Source organism: Telopea speciosissima, chromosome 2 (genome assembly GCF_018873765.1).
Source record: "Telopea speciosissima isolate NSW1024214 ecotype Mountain lineage chromosome 2, Tspe_v1, whole genome shotgun sequence".
Taxonomy (NCBI): domain Eukaryota; kingdom Viridiplantae; phylum Streptophyta; class Magnoliopsida; order Proteales; family Proteaceae; genus Telopea; species Telopea speciosissima.
The window spans coordinates 25,522,749-25,539,382 of NC_057917.1; the positions used below are offsets into that span (position 1 = coordinate 25,522,749).

General features: G+C 41.9%; 1 non-coding gene across 1 annotated transcript; it reads left to right on the plus strand.

Moving 5' to 3' along the window:
• The first annotated feature begins 2,014 nt into the window (after nt 1–2,014).
• On the plus strand, nt 2,015–2,121 carry LOC122653293. Its single transcript, XR_006331730.1, has one exon. It is a non-coding gene; the product is annotated as a small nucleolar RNA R71 (small nucleolar RNA).
• Nucleotides 2,122–16,634: the final 14,513 nt, after the last annotated feature.

Sequence of the window (16,634 nt, forward strand, 5' to 3'; positions counted from 1 at the left end):
ATGCCTAGGCTAGCCCATGGTAGCCTTGTTGGACCTTGAAGTGATCCTTTTGGATCCTATGGTCCCAATACCTTTAATGGTGAAGATTGGAAGAGAGAGACTTAAGAATTTCTTGTCCAAGCCTGAACGGATCCAGGAATGGACCTAGGCTGTTGCCTCAACTCCTTAATCCATTCGTATTGTGTTTTGCTATATACAATAGTAACACTTGGGGACTCCTAATGGGATCCCACCACACATATTCTAACACTTGCTCTCGCACCTTTAGGCTGTCAAGCTCATACGGGAGAGCATGTACCAAAGCAAACACTAATAGACACCCCAAACATTACACGAATCATTGGTGAGTGGGGGTTGGACTTCATTTGTTCATTGATTGATTCTATGTTTAAATGCTATGTTTTGTTGCAATCAAGCTACTTATCATACTTTTTGCATAACGCATATTTACATTATTTACCTATGATTATGTTCATGTGTATGTTAATTAATGGCTATACGTTGTGATTGTGTTGGAAATGGATGAGATGGTATTGTGGTTATTTAATGTCTTTTATCATGTATTATATTTGGCCTGTTATGTGCTGTGTCATGCTGGTACCCAGGTGATAGATGGTATGGGACGTTGATGCACCCAGAATACCTCTCAATACGATAGATTCATATAGCATGTTGCATATTGGGTTTGTAAATTATGATAAAAGGGATACGGGTGATAGATGTGTTAGTTCCTACACCGTGATTGCCTTATTGATAATCCAGCTCGGGGATCAAGAGTGTGTTTCGGTACCGTGGTTGAGATTATCTGAGGTTTGCTGGGAGACCGATGGTGTGTTCTGGGACAGGTAGGCTTCCACTGACGTAGTTAGGGTTATATCATTGGGGATCAAGGGTAAGTTCTGATACCAGGGATATGGCTCTACTATGTCGTAGATTAATGGTGTTGTATCGTTGGGGATCAAGGGTAAGTTTCTGTACCAGGGATACAGTTCCATTACTCTACACAGCATAGCATTCATGCATACATTACATCTCATCATCATCATCAACATCATTCATCCTTATTCATATTGCATATCATACTGTTGTGGATGTTGTATGACTATAAATCGGATCTGATGTGCGAGTCATCATTGGTGGTATGAGACGTCAAGGATGTTCGCTCATCAGGTTCGGCTTGCAGTCCCATATTTGTTGTGTGTGTGTGGTTCAATTTCCTGCTCATTGGGTTAGTGGAGCTCACCCCTCGGGAAACCCTTCTTTTTAGATTGTGATGCAGGTTGTATAGTGCCGGTGGATGATAAAAGACCCGGTAAAGGTTATGGATGTGACAGTTGGTCTATGACCGTTGATACTTCTTTTCTTCTTGTTGCTTTTAATATTGTATTTCCTTAATATATGTTTCCTTCCTTTCTCTGTACTATCAAACAGCTTCTATTGTAATAACTTTTAAATTCAAGGATAATCCACCTTATGTATCTATTATCATTGTAGTTATTTCCTTAAATGAGAATCAGCAGTATTTATTACAAGTCTTCCGCTATTCTAATATTAGTTCTGATTCTCGTTTGTGTGATTGTGAGGTAAACCACTGCATCGAGATCCTGGTAGTGGTTAGGATGTTGGAAAGCATCCTAGTCATACCTCTTTTATAGTATTTTATCCCTTGTCGGGATGGGGGTGTGACAGTATGACACCAACTGCACATGGAGACCTGGTCGACTTGGTTAACTGGGACTGGCTCTTTAGGAACTATGGCTTCCAACCTTTTAATGAGGCTATCTAATTTAGCTTCCTTGGTTGGTACACCCTCAATGAGGAAACCCTTAGTGGTCCTTTCAACCTCTTGGGTGGACTCCATTCTCTAGTCTTATCAGCCAAGTTGGTCAAAAATGTCCAAGCCTCATTCTCATCTATAAAAAATGTAAATCTGGTGGGACACATAGATTCTAGTAGCTGCTTGGTCTAAAAGTCAATGCCCTCATAAATGATTTGGCAAAGTTGCCACAAATCAATACCGTGGTGAGGGAATTCTAATAGGAGATCCTTGAACCTTTCCATAAATCTAGAGAAGGACTCATGTGGTTTCTACCTAAATTGAGGAATGTCACTCTTGAGTTTATTAGTTTTGTGAAGAGGGAAAAACTTCTTCAAGAAGGCAATCGTAAACTGATCCCATGTAGCAATGGAATTAGTCGGCAGGCCATAGAGCAACTTCTTGACTTGGTCTTTCAGAGCAAAGTTCATGAACCGAAGTCTAACTGCATCATCAGACAAATTTTGTACTTTAATCAGAACACATACCTCCTCAAATTCCCTAAGGAAGAGGTAGACATCTTCATTGGCCATCTCATGGAAATGGGGCAGTATACTAATGAAGTTTGACTTGAGTTCATAATTATTTCCTATAGTAGCAAGTAGACTGACGTAGAAAGGATGTGCAGTCCTAGCAGGGTAGAACCTATCCTTAAGAGTCCTAGGTGGATCTCTCATGGTCAAAGTTGGTGGAGGTGAAGGTAAGATTCTAACAAGTCTACCTGATGATGAATCACGAGTCCAACCATGCTTCTTAGAACCTTGATTAGCCACTGAAAAACAAATTGGCACTAAAACTGATAGGACTATTCCGCTAGTAAAGCTAGTTCTATGAAAGAATCGTAGCCCTGGAATGTCTGTGGCCCTTGAGCTTGTCCCCGCTGTGCCATTCGAATGAGACAATAGTGTTGTGCTCAATCAACGTTCTGTTTCCCGAATTGAGGTTTCCTACTCTACTTCCTATGTTTTTTTTTATTTATTTATTTTTTGAAAACAAAAGAAAACAGATCTCACACTGTTCGCTTCCTGTTAAGATAGTTGAACACCTCCAAACAACAGATCTGATGCCAATGCAAACCACCCAAACGAACCAAGGAGCAGCATCACAGGTCATAAAATCCTATAAGGTACGACCAAGATTGGCTGGGTTTGGGCATAGGAAGAATTTTGGATTGGGCATTCAATCTTTAAAACAGAATAAGAACAAGATGAGGGTTTTTTTTTTTCTAAAGAAGAGGAAAAGGAAAATACAACACTCCGGTTTACTTAAAAATAAGTAAAACAAAGTGGACAATTATCTCCCCAGTAACGGCGCCAAAAACTTGTTCGTGAAATAAAATAACTGCAAGCGTACGGGTCAATGTAGCTAATGGGTCGATCTCAGGGAGATAAGCCACTCTATCTTACTTACTTGAAGTAACATTAGACTAAACTAACGGTCCTAACACATGCATCTATCGATTCCAATGGCCTAACTGTTCATCATCTAACCTACCAAAATCTAACGTGGAATACGGGATTGATTAACGGATTGAAATATCACAACCACACAAATGAAAACCTAGATCTAAGAGTAAAGAAATTACTAAACCAGAAATTGCTTGAGTCAAATTCGACAAAGCTTTCTCTACCAAAGAATTCACATCTACATCTACCAACCTGAAAATCAAAATAAAATTCTTTTATAAGAACATAGTAAGACATGAGAATGAGAATAATCAAGAATAAAATCCCAACATAAGAACTTGAAATAAAGAGAATGAGACTGGAAAGAAAAATGAAAATAGGATCGACTACTCCCTTCTACCAAACTTGCAATTGATGTTGATGATTATTGTGTTGATTGAACTTGAATGAAACTTGAACTTGAAGTGTTGTTGAAGAAGCTTGCATTGCTTGAATGGAAGAATGCCTACTCTCTCTCTCTCTAGAACCCCTAATCCCTCTCACAAGAATTGGAAATCCTAGAGCTAGAAAGCTTGAAAATAAAAATTACTCTAGAAGGCTTGTAAAAAAAAAACTGAATTGAAACTGCGTCAATTGAAGAATACAACTTGAGAACTCAATGAAGAAGACAATTCCCCAAAGGAGAAAAATAAAACTACTCCTCTCAAGCTCACCCCCCTTGGGCCACGATTTTTCTCCCCTCTTATACAATTTTTTTACACCAAAAAAAATATACACCACACCCCTCCATGATTTTCCTTCCCTTCTTTGATTCCCATATTATTTTATTTTTTTCTTTTTTTTTCTACCCAAAATTACACCCAATAAAAGATAGAAGATCTCTCTTTCCCAAAAAAAAAAAAACGTTGGGTAGGTAGGGTTGTAAAGAGCAAAGAGAATCCTCCCACCTATTTTCTTTCCTTCTTTCCTCCATGCAATCCAATCCCAATATTTTTCTCCACCATGGTTTTGGGTTGTGAGATGGTGAGATCTTGAGAGAAAAATTAGGGACTCCCCTTGATAGAACACGTTGGATGAGAGAGGTAATTTGATTGCTTCTCCTTTCCCTTGTGCTCCACGATTTCTTGTCCATGAGATATGGAAGAATTGAGATAAAATAGGAAACTCGATCTCCTCGAATAAAGATCCATCCAATTAGGTGTGTAGGAGATAAATTAGAAAAGATAAATCTCCTCCCTTCAAGCAAAATTCGGTCCATATATTGTGGTGAGGTGGAGACAAAATAGGAAATATAAATCTCCAAAATTCCAAAATCCTTCTCTCCCTTGAAAACGTGTAAGTGGGTCCCATGGTGATTTTCTCTCTCCTCTAAAAGTGATAAATGCAAAAAGGGGGTATTTGCATGAGAGAATCTCAACCCTTGATCATGATTGTCTTCTTTGATGCCAAATATACCCCTGAAAAATCACAGACTGGCCCGGGCTTGCATTCCAGCTCATTTCTGGCCTAAAAAGAATAATCGCATGTATGGAAGTCAAAACTAATGCGTACTTTTAATGCCTCCCATCCATCTTGCTCAGAATTCTGCCCTCTTCACAACCATGAAAAGAAACTGGACCTCTTTACGTGTAAATTTGAAGATATGACGTCTGATAGTCCAGAATAGCCTTTAAGCTCACAAATGGACCTAAAACCTGAAAATGACAGAAAATACCCAAGGTAGTTCCATTCTAAGTATGTAAAATGCATGCTTTATGCCCTAAGATTTCACACATAAATGTGCTCATCATCGGCCAAGCTTGTCCTTTTACCCCTATACAGGGCTTGAATTCTAGGTTGTACTCGATAAGCTCTACCGCCTAAGCAACTAACCGACCCGAGATGTCTGGGTTGTGCAAGATCTTCTTCAACGATTGATCAGTAATAAATACGATCAGATGAGCCTGGAAGTAGGGCCTTAGCTTTATTTCTGCGAATGCTACTTTTTCTATCTTAGAGTACCTTGTATGTGCGTCGATCAACACGTGGCTGATGTAGTACATAGGCTTTTGTTGCTTGCCCTCCTCCTTCAATAGCACGACGCTGACTGCTACCGGACTTGACACCAAGTATAGCGTTGGTTTTTTGTTAGGTTCGAGTTGGGTATGGAGAGGCAGATTCTCTAAATACTTCTTCAGCTCCTCAAAAGCTTTCTGGCACTTATCCGTCCACACAAAATCATTTGGATTCCGAATGTTCTTCAATGTCTTGAAGAATGGCAAGCACTTGTCTCCAGCTCATGAGATGAACCTGGTCAGTGCCGCTACTCTCCTATTTAGCCATTGCACTTCTTGGATCATCCTAGGCGGGGTCGTCTCTTGTATGGCTCAGATCTTTGTTGGGTTGGTTTAGATGTCCCAGATTGAAACCATGAAACCAATAAATTTTCCCGAGGTCACCCCTCAGGCACATTTGGTAGGGTTCAGCTTCATCTGGTTCTTCCTCAACACTCCGAATGCCTTTTCTAGGTCAGCCAAATGGTGATTGGCCTTGAGGCTCTTGACCAGTATATCATCCATATACACTTCCATATTTTGGCCGATATGATCCTGGAATATATGGTTGACCATTCTTTGATATGTAGCCCCAACGTTCTGCAACCCAAAAGGCATGACTCGGTAGCAGAAATTCTCTTGGTCGGTCTGAAAAGCTGTGAATGACTCATCTTCCTCGTGTATGAGGATCTGGTTGTAGCCTGAGTATGCATGCATGAAGCTGAGCATTTCGTGATCGGCAATGGCATCGATCAAGTGGTCAATCTGAGGTAGGGGTATTCATCCTTAGGGTATGCTTTGTTGAGGTTGGTATAATTGACACACATTCTCCACTTTCTGTTTGACTTGGGTACCATAACGACGTTCGCCATCCAAGTTGGGAACTTTTCTTCTCTAATGAAGCCTGACCGCTAGAGCTTTTCAACCTCTTCTTTGATCGTCGACTGCCGATTAAGGGCTTAGTTCCTCCACTTCTACTGAATGGGCTTTCAAGTCAGATCAACATGTAGTCAGTGTTCGTTAATATTCCTCAATATCCCTGGCATGTCCAAGGCTAACCACGCGAACATGTCTGAGTTCTCCTTTAAAAATTTCCTGAGCTTAGTCCTTTGCTCCTCGCTCAATAGTGAACCCTCTTAGACTATCTTTGTAGGATCATCCTCGCTGAGCAAGAAAGGAATGAGGTCTTCCACTAGTCTTTCTCAGCATTCAATTAGCTGATCTCTTTGATCACTGGGGAGGTTTTCCACACACTGGGCCATCCCTCTGGTGTTACCTTTGTTTTGCTTTACAAATGTTGCGTAACATTCTCTAGCTTTCTTCTAGCTGCCCCAAATTTTGCAATCCCATTATCAGTCGAGAACTTCATCTTTAGATGGATCGATGAGATGATACCTCGAAGAGCAATACGGGTCGCTCAATCGAGTATTGCATTGAAGGCCACAATCGACCTCACCACCACGAACTTGACCTTTATTGTTGCTTGGCGCGGCCACTCCCCAAGTGTAACCAGTAGCTCGATTGATCACTTGATTGTACTTGAGGCCCTCAAGAATCCGTGTATGGAGGTTCTCTCGAGTTTGAGCATGTCATCTCCAAATTTGGATTTCTGGTATGCTTCGAGTAACATTAGGTCGACTGATGCTCCTGTGTCTATTAGTACCCGATGGACGGGTCGCTTAGCAATTTCCACCTATACAACCAAAGCATCGTCATGAGGTAAACTTATATCTTCGAGGTCGTCGTCGATGAAGGAGACCACTATCTCTGTCTTTGCCATCTTGTTCAGCATTTTTATAGCCATACATTGGCCTTGGCTTTCCTCATCAATTCTTGCTCTCGACCCTCGACAATAATGTAGATCGGTGCCCCTTTAGCGCCACTCAGTCCCGAGCCATCATCCTTCCTTTCTGGTCGAGCCTTGTTCTCATCATGCTCGGTCATCCTATCATCGCGCTTTGGCTCGTCCTTCTTCCTACCCTAGTCCTCATTTCTTTGACTTCCCTGCTTGTCTCATCCTCCTTTCACATATCACTTCAGATGTCCCGCCTTTATCAACTCTTTAATTTCCATCTTCAACTGAAAGCAATCCTCGATGTTGTGACCGATATCCTTGTGAAATTGACAGTACTTATTTAGGTTTTGGGATGACCCTGCTTACCTCAATTGAGCTCGACGAATGTAACCCTCATGGATTTGCATCAAAATTTCTTTTCGAGATGTGTTTAAGGGTGTGTAGTCAGGGTTTCGAGGTTGATCTATCTTTTCGGGTTGGCGGTCGATCTTTGTGCATTTATCTTCTTTGCGGTCATCTGCCACCGACCTCTTCTTCTCATTCTTTCCCTCACTTACTTTTTGAGCCTGTAGTACCTCTGTCATGTTGGTAAATTCATTGCATCTTTCTAATAGTTCACCCATATTCTTGGTCAGTTTTTGAGCCAGGTCCTTAATGAGTTCCATATCCGAGAGGCCATTTCTTATTATCGTGTGAGCCGTAGAGATCCTTAATATCAAAGGATTCTTTGTTGAAGCAGGAGACGAAGGCTTGGATGGACGTGTTGGGCTTCTGCTTCACGCTCAAGAGATTGACTGTCGTCTTCTTATGCTTCATACTACTTTGGAAGTGCGTGACAAAGGCTTTGTAGAGCTTTGAAAAACTGGTGATGGAGTTCGGCCTCAGCCACGAGAACCACGAAGCAGTTGTGCCCTTAAAGGATGCTGGTAATGCACAGTAAGAGACTATCTCTGACCCCCCATACATTGTCGTTATAGAGTTGAAGTAATTGACGTGATCAATAGGGTCTATAGTCCCATCATATCTGTCAAAGGAACGAGGTTTGAACCCTAGCAGGAGAGGTGCGTTCATAATCTCGAGGTGATACGGATGCTATCCGAGTAGCAGGTACATATTCCCCGTTGTTTGCTTCTTCAGGCCTTCAAGCTCCTTGCCGAGCTCTCGCAACCACCTCTCTAATTCTGTCTTCGGTGGTCAACTACCACACTCATCAACCTGAGGTTGGCCATTCCGCTCGGTGCCTCGACCAACTTGGTCATTCTACTCGGTGTCTCTGTAGGCTTGGTTGTTCCCCCGAATGCCCGCCCTTCAGGGATTCTGCTGGTGATCTTCTCAATGTGTCAGACTTCAACGTTGGGGACTGTAGTGAGATTCTTCCTGGTGCATTCAACTTATTTGGGGGTCTTCTTGGTGACCTCGATGGCCCCTTTGCAAACCATTCTCGCCCAGCTGGCCCTAAAACACCGATCTCCTCGCAACCGAGGTCACCGGCGTAAGGTCCACTCGCATCTTGGATGCCACTCCATGCTCTTATTCCCTGAAGTTTGCATTCCTATTTAGCCGTGGTGGGGGAGTTCGGCAAGGTGGTCGGGATGACCCTGCTAGACTCGCATCCCTTCTTGTCCTGTCTGCTCCTAGTTGATTTGGCACAAGGGCTATGGCGGGTGGCATTGGTAGCTAACCCAAGTTTCCTCCCTAAGCCAATTAAACCATGAGGTTTCGGAGTAGCTCGTTGTTATGGAGCACTTGCATCTCAACATCCTGAATCTACCAATTATTTACTGGAGCTTCCGAGTCCAAATTCTTTGGCAGTGGTGGTGGTGGCGGCAAGGTCACTCTCACAATGGTTGGCTCGTTCGACAGCCGACCCTCTTATGTCTCGATCTTGCCGCTATCTCAATTCACGGGTAAGGCTAGGTTTATCATGTTTGTTCCAGGCCAACCCCCTCCTCGGGGAGGTCACCTTGCAACTCCATGGCGAGAAGTCTCGAGTGGGGGCAAATTTCTTACGCCTCTGTTTGGTTGTGCCTCTTCCCGGTGAGAAGCGGCACTGTGCTAAGCCGATCTCAATCTCGTGTACACCATTGTTCTTGCTCTCGCTGTTGGTAGAATCGACAATACTTGGCTGATGTCGTTCCCATAAACGGCGCCAAATCTGTTGCATCAGGAAACCTCTAGTTGTGTCCACCTAGGATGAACCTGTAAAAAACTGAGTGAGCAAAGGAGAGCCGGTGTGGCTCCAGCCGAGGACTCTCTGATGCCTAAGTCAGGTCTCCATTTTAGCAGTAGTTCTACTTCACAAAAAGTGAGATGGCATTTTAGCTTCATAACTGGGTATTTATGGAGCAATAAAGGGCGGTAGAGAAGAGTCCTCGTATGGCTAGAGTCTTATTTTTGGTAGGAGTCTTCTAAATGGAGTTATATTCGAAAGAGGACTCTCCACTTGGTAATAGTCCTTATTTAAGTATGATACGGTTCTATTGTTGGATAACGACCAGATTCGGTTGACTCAGCATATCCCATGAACATCGGGATGCGCTGATGTGGCCCCGCAACTTAGGCGGGTTACAGTTATCACTTTGTTTTATAGCTCGGTTGGGGACATCTGACCCTCCAGCCTCGGGGCATTTTGGGCACTTTCGCCCTGGCTTGATATCCAAGTGTACATGGCTTACCTGGGCCTTTAGGTGAGGAAGTCTACCTGCCTGCCGACCATTGGGGACTCAGTCTGGCTACCGACTGGAGGACTCGGCCAGGTTGCCAACCATGAAGGGCTTGGCCTGATTCTCGGCGAGGAGGACTCGGCTTGGCTACCGTCTGGAAAGGGGTCAACCCAACTGTCGACTGTGGAGAGGTCGGTCTGTCGACCGTGAAGGAGTCTATTTACATGGTCTTACGTCATCCGACCCTGTAAGGTTGGCTCTTTCATTCAAATACTGGTGCCCCTTGGTGGGTCTTCCGACCCCAGGTGGATCGGTGTCTGGCTATTTCTCGTGACTGGGCTCTTCCACTCAATGCTGGACTAGCCACGTGTCAATCTTTGATTGGTGGCTACTTTTATGGCTCATCACCCTTTAGGCAACCAAAATGGTGGGTTGGTTCCCTGAGTTTTTTTTTTTATTTGAAGAGGTTGCAATTAATAGAATAATATTTTAATTTTATTTAATTGTAACGAGGGTTTTGATCCTGTGCAGTTGGAGTCGAATAATAGAAGTGTCATCAATTATCTTCTTGGTGGTTTAACATCTTCACCGATTAACTTGAGACCTATTTTGGAAGATATTATCTATCTTTCCTCTTGTTTTGAAACCTGTATCTTTCTTTTTATTTCAAGGGAGACTAATAGCTTGGCTAACTCCTTAGCAAGGAGGGCCCTATCAGTGCGTGTAAATCGACCACAAGGCCAGGCCAGGTCCAAGCCATCCACAAGGGGTAGGTTGGACCAGGCCCAACCCGCTGCGCTTGGAGAGAACCAACCACTTAAGTGGCTGGGTCTCTTTCCCCCTCTTTGGTCGATTCCCAGTGGGAGTCTAAATAGAGGCAGGGGTCTTAGGGTTTTGGCTGTAAATAGAAAGTCTGTAACCCTAAGACTAGATCATCTGAGAAATCAAATTCTCCCTCTCTCCAGTGTTTTGTATTCTCTTTGGGATTCCATCTCTTCCTAGGGATTTGTGGTGTGGAGTACTTATTCATGGAGAAACCTTTCAAGATATTTGAAGATCATGAAGTAGATCGTTCGAGTTCATGAAGCTCGTAACCAAATTTGTATGAGATCCTCTTCCACTGTGTTCTCATCTCCATTCAGGTAACACCCTAACGGGTGATAATTTCTCTACATTGGCATCAGTGCCATTAAGGTTTCGGTTCGCTTTTTTTCATTTTGGGAAAAGAGAGATCTGAGTTTTAATGGGTTTCTTGAGAGCTACAACCGGCAGCATATAACGCTACCATGGCAGCACATGCATCGCAGTTAGCTATCGTTGTTGCACAAAGGCCAGCACACGTGCACATCTGCTTGCCCTTGTGCATGCCTGCCGTTGGCTACCGCTGTTCCGTGCACGTATCGGCTTGGCCACGCCCGTGCTAGTGTTTTTTTTTTTTTTTTGGAATCTACCCTAGACGTTGTACAATGATTATTTTGAAAAGTTTTTGAGATTTTTGAAAAGTAATCATTGTACTTGCTTTTAAAAAACCAAAACAAAAAAAATTTCCTTGAGTTTGGTTCTTTAAAAAGTAAGTAATCATTGTGAATCCTTAAAAAAAAAATGTTACATGTGTTTTCCTTTTGGTTTTGCCACGGCCCTTCTCAATCTTTCCTATATACCGTGTGCCTTGTGCAGTGATTGCACGCACAACAGCAGGGGCTGTGTAGCGCTGGGCTGCCGCGGCTTTGTGCCATTGGGCCACTTTAATATATAAAGAAAAAAAAAACTAAAGGTGGGCAGATCCGTTTTTTTCTTGGTTTTAGGGTTTTTGCGAAGGAGATGGGTGAAGTGGGATTCCCTTCACCCAAACCCTTTCTTTTTCCCTAATTAGGCTATAATTGTGTTTGTATGCCTAATTTTTTTTAATTGCTCTTGAGTGTTTTAATTTTTCTTTAATGAGTTTGCAAATTTAAATTAACAATTTTACCCTCCTGTGGAGGTATTGACTTTGTTTGACTCGCACCATATGGGTAAGAGGTCAAACCCCATCTCATGCGACCTATGCTAATATTTTTTATGGGATGAAAAATTGATTGCTGCTTGTGCAAGGGATATGTTTTGTGTATGTGCGACAGAGTTGTTGTTCGAATGTGATGCAAAGTGCGGTGCTCCCTAGTAGTGATGTACTAGGATTCTTGAATGTAAAGAGATGATTGTAATTTTTTTTAAGTTTTAGTTTGAGAAGTCATGTAAAGGGAAGCTACTGCACTGCGTATCACTTTCTTATACCAACACGCATATCACTTCTAGTACCAATCTGGGTCTCTTGTGTGAGATCTGTTTGAGTTAAAATAAAATCGCAAGCGTACGGGTCAATCGTGGCTACGGGTCAAACACGAGGAGATATATGCCACTCTATTTAACTAACTTAAAAGTAATGCAAAGTGAATCGAATCAACCGAATCAATTAAAGTACTAAATTAAACTAACGGATCCTACTCACAAGCATCTAACCTATTAAACTAAAGCGAATTAAGGGGAATAAAGGAATAAAAGAAACCTATCAAACTAATGCAAATTGGAAGTAATAAAAATGCAGCCACATATCCACATCCACATAAACAAATAACCACATCAACAAAATAACCGCATAAAAGAAAAATAAAAGAAATAGAGGGAGAAGAAGAAGAAGAAAGAGAGAATGAGATAGAGGAGAAGGAGAATGAGATTGAGAATTTAGAGAATGCGAACCTAGATGTGCTTGAACCGGATTAATTAAAGAAGCTTGAATGAATACTTGCATGAACTTATCATGGCTTCCTCTTCTAAATCTCCAAGTCTTGTTATCAACATAGGAGCTTAAACTAGGAGGCTTTAAACTAGAACTTTCACAACCATTAAACTAGGCTTAAGAAATTAAAACTAAGAACTTGAAAGAAACTAATCTTATGAAATTTAAACTAAAAACTAGAAAGCCAAAAATCACAATCTAGAAAGCAAAGAAGAGAAATTGCACTAAGTGAATGAATAATTTTACACGAGAGGTAGGGGGTATTTATAGGGGAAAGGGGAGAAGAAGAAAGAAAACGAAAGAGGGGGAGGAGCTCCACAATTTTGGGCTGCTCTCCCTCTAAAAATCATGGAGAGGAGAGAGAGTGTGATGAGAGAATCCAAAAATTGGAGAAGATTCTCTTCTCCTTCCTCCTTTACAATGCCTTGGCTCCTAAGAAAAAGAAAAAAAATAGAAAGAAGAAGAGGAGAGAATATTGTTTACATAAGCCTTCTATTTCTAGAAAAGTAAATTTCCAATTCTAACAAGTGCTTCCTTTTCTTTGTAGATATCTTCTCCAAGCAATAAGAGCAAAGCATCTTCAACCTTCCATAGATGAGAAAATATCTTTCAAAATAAATCTATCCCAAGTAGACTTCCAAAAGTGCCCTTGAAAAGTTAGAGAAGAGAGAGAGCAAGGGTGATGACTAGGATTTCCACTCAATCAAATAACAAAATCCCCAATGTGTCCTCTAAAAATCGTGGGGCATTAAATGCATCCCAATAAAAATCGTGGACACCTTGTGGGCCTTTGAAATTATAGAATCTAGTGGTAGTGTGGGTCCCTCCGTGTGGGTAGCAGTCATTCTCTCTCTTCAAGGATGCAAAATTACCAAAATGGCCCTGTACTTGCAGTAGATCTCCACCATTGCTTAGAAATATCTTCTACAATGTCAAAAATGTCCTTGGGCAGTGGTAGATTGACTATGGGCTTACACTACGGCTCCTTTCTGACCCATTATCTTTTCTTGGGTTGAAAAGAATAATCAACTGTACGGTGAACTAGACGAATGCGTACTTGCATTCCGTCACATCCAACTTGCTCTAAATTTAGTCCTCTTTATAGCTATGGAAAGAAAAATGACAACTTTACGTGTAACTTGGGACATGCAGCTCCCGATAGTCCAGAACAACCCAAAATAGCCCAAAACTTGAAAAACATAAGAAAACACCAAAGTAACTCTGTCCAATGTGGTAAAATATATGCTTTATGGCCTAAGATTTCACACATAAATGTGGTCATCAAGATCCCTACGCACACAATGTATGACGCATTAATTGTGGTTGATGCCCTTTCCTCCTAGATTTTCTTTTTGTTTGAAATCAATTAAAGATATCTGTTCCCGAACCCCATACATTGTGAGATTTGATTATGAGCCTAGCGAAGTTTTTGGTCTCACTGTGTGGAAGAGGGAACCATTAATTTTAATTAGGGCTTCTTGAGCAAAAATTTGTGAATGTGTACTAAATATCGTCCCTTGCATTTTTATGGATTGTAGTGATGGCCACTAAGCCCATTGTTGCCGACCTTAACCAAGAAAAGAAATTGGATGGAACCAACTATGACATGTGGCATCGTAAGATTAAGTTTTTACTAAATGAACAAGAATGCCTTGAACACTTGACCTCTGAGATGGTCAAACCCGATGAGGGTACTACCGCCCGTCACCGTCAAGATAAAGAAGCCTATGAGGCTTGGTTTAAAATTGATCGTAGTGCTCGCTTTATCATGTTAAGCTTGATGCACGACGATCTCATCGGCCAGTATGAGAAGTGTAAAACTGCCAAGTCCATGTGGGACCTGGTTAAGTTAGATTGTGGGGGTATATCGACTATAAGGCTGTGGACCATGACCTTGAAGTTTGAGATGTACCATAAGGACCCTAAGCACAATATGACTGAACACCTTAGGGTTGTAAAAGACATGATAAGAAAGTTAGATGATGTTGGGGTACACCTTACCGATGACCAGCAAGTTCAAGCCGTCATTAGGACATTACTTGATTCCTGGACCCAAATGAAAATAGTTCTCACACGCATGATAGTGTCAAAGCTTACAATAACATTACTACTAATGAGGAATTAGAGGCGGAGCGACTAGAGGTGACCCAAACACAAGCCCTTGTCGCCCAAGCGGGGCAGTGTAAGACTTCTGGGTCTAAGCGCAATAGACAAAGGAACACCAAGAATTAGGGGCAAGCTCAGAATGCTGCACCAAGTGGAGGCAAATCCGCCAAGTGCAAACGTGATAAGTGAGGTGGAAAAAGAGATCTTACCAAGGTCAAGTGCTATAACTGTCATAAGATGGGGCACTTCGCTCGTGATTGCACCGAAGCAAAAAAGGTGCCATTTCTATCCCTCTCTCCTTGTACTTTTGTGTGTATGCATGTTTTGGTTGCCCAAAACCAATCTGACTGGATTATGGATACAGGAGCAACAAGGCACATAGTGTGTGATCAAGGGGGGTTTGTAAACTATAGAAAGATTCCGGATGGTGCCCAGAACATCTACATGGGAAATGGCACAAGTGAAGCAATTCAAGGAGTTGGTACCTATCAGCTCACCTTGCGCACTGGGCGCATCTTACTTCTTCATGATGTGCTATATGCACTGTAAATCCAACATAATCTACTTTTAGTTACTGCACTTTTAACTTTGGGATATTAATTTGTTTTTTATGGTGATTTAGTTGAGATACATTTGGATGGTAGTATATTTGGACAATGCAAGTTTGAGAATGGTTTTATTCAACTAGATTTAATAACTCCTATAGTTTCTTCTTCATCTTTTGTGATTAACACTGATAATAATTCGAAATCGATTGCATAGCATGCTAAACTAGGACACATAGGTCAAAATAGGATGGCGAGGTTAGCTAGAGAAGGCTTTCTTGGCCCACTCGCTAAAGTCAACCTACTGACATGTGAGCCCTGTTTAGATGACAAGGCCCACCGAAACCCTTTTGAAAAGGCAATCCAGGCAATCCAGACCCTAGAGCTTGTCCATTCGAACATCTGCAGACCAATGAATTTGAAGGCACATCATGGTGCTTCTTATTTCCTTACCTTTATAGACGATTATTCACGATATGGTTATGTCTTCTTAATAGCTCACCACTATGAAGCATTAGATTGCTTTAAACATTTTGTAGCAGAGGAGAATCAATAAGGCAAGAGTTTAAAAACTCTACATATTGACCGAGGACGCGAATATCCATCAGATCAGTTTAAAGAATTGTATGAGAAAAAATAAATCACTAGGCAATTAACTATTCCTTACACTCCGCAGCAAAATGGTGTAGCAGAGTGAAGGAATACGACACTTCTAGATATGGTTAGATCGATGATGGCACAGGCCAACCTCCCAATATCTTTCTGGAGGGATACTCTTTTGACCGCTGCTTACATCCTTAATGGCGTGCTATCATAGTCAGTTCCTTCCACTCCCTATGAATTATGAAAAGACGTAAAATCCACTTTGGAGCATTTATGACCATGGGGATGTGTAGGATATGTTCATAGTATCTCCCATAAGTTTGGAAAACTTGGGCCTAGAGCTAAAAAGAACATCTTTATAAGATATTCCGATAGCTCAAAAGGCTATGTAATGTACGGTGAACATCAAGATAGAGGAATGATCGAGACAGAGTCCTGCGATGTTGATTTTTTTTAGACCGATTTTCCTAATATTAGAGACGCTAGCAGAGATCTTGATCTCTTTGAGATAGAGACTGATGAAAATGTTTCACCTACTATAATTCATCATGAGATCGCCAGAGAGGGTGAGAGTGATCATCAGCCCAGTGGAAGTGCGCCACTTACTAAAAGAGCACAACCCGAAGGTCAAAATTCTTTTACGCGTAGGAGTGCACGTGGATATGTTCATCATTGTTGTTTTGAGATTGAAGGGGACGTCCGTGTTTGTGTTCCAAGGGATGAGGATGAGCCAGCCTCATTAAGTGAGGCACTCTCCTCTCCAGTTATGGAAATGTGGCAAGCTGCTATGGAAGATGAATTGAGTTCCATGAGTAAGAACCAAGTCTAGGAGTTAGTGGACCTTCCACCTGGACACAAAGCCATCGTGAACAAATGGATCCTGAAGTTCAAGCG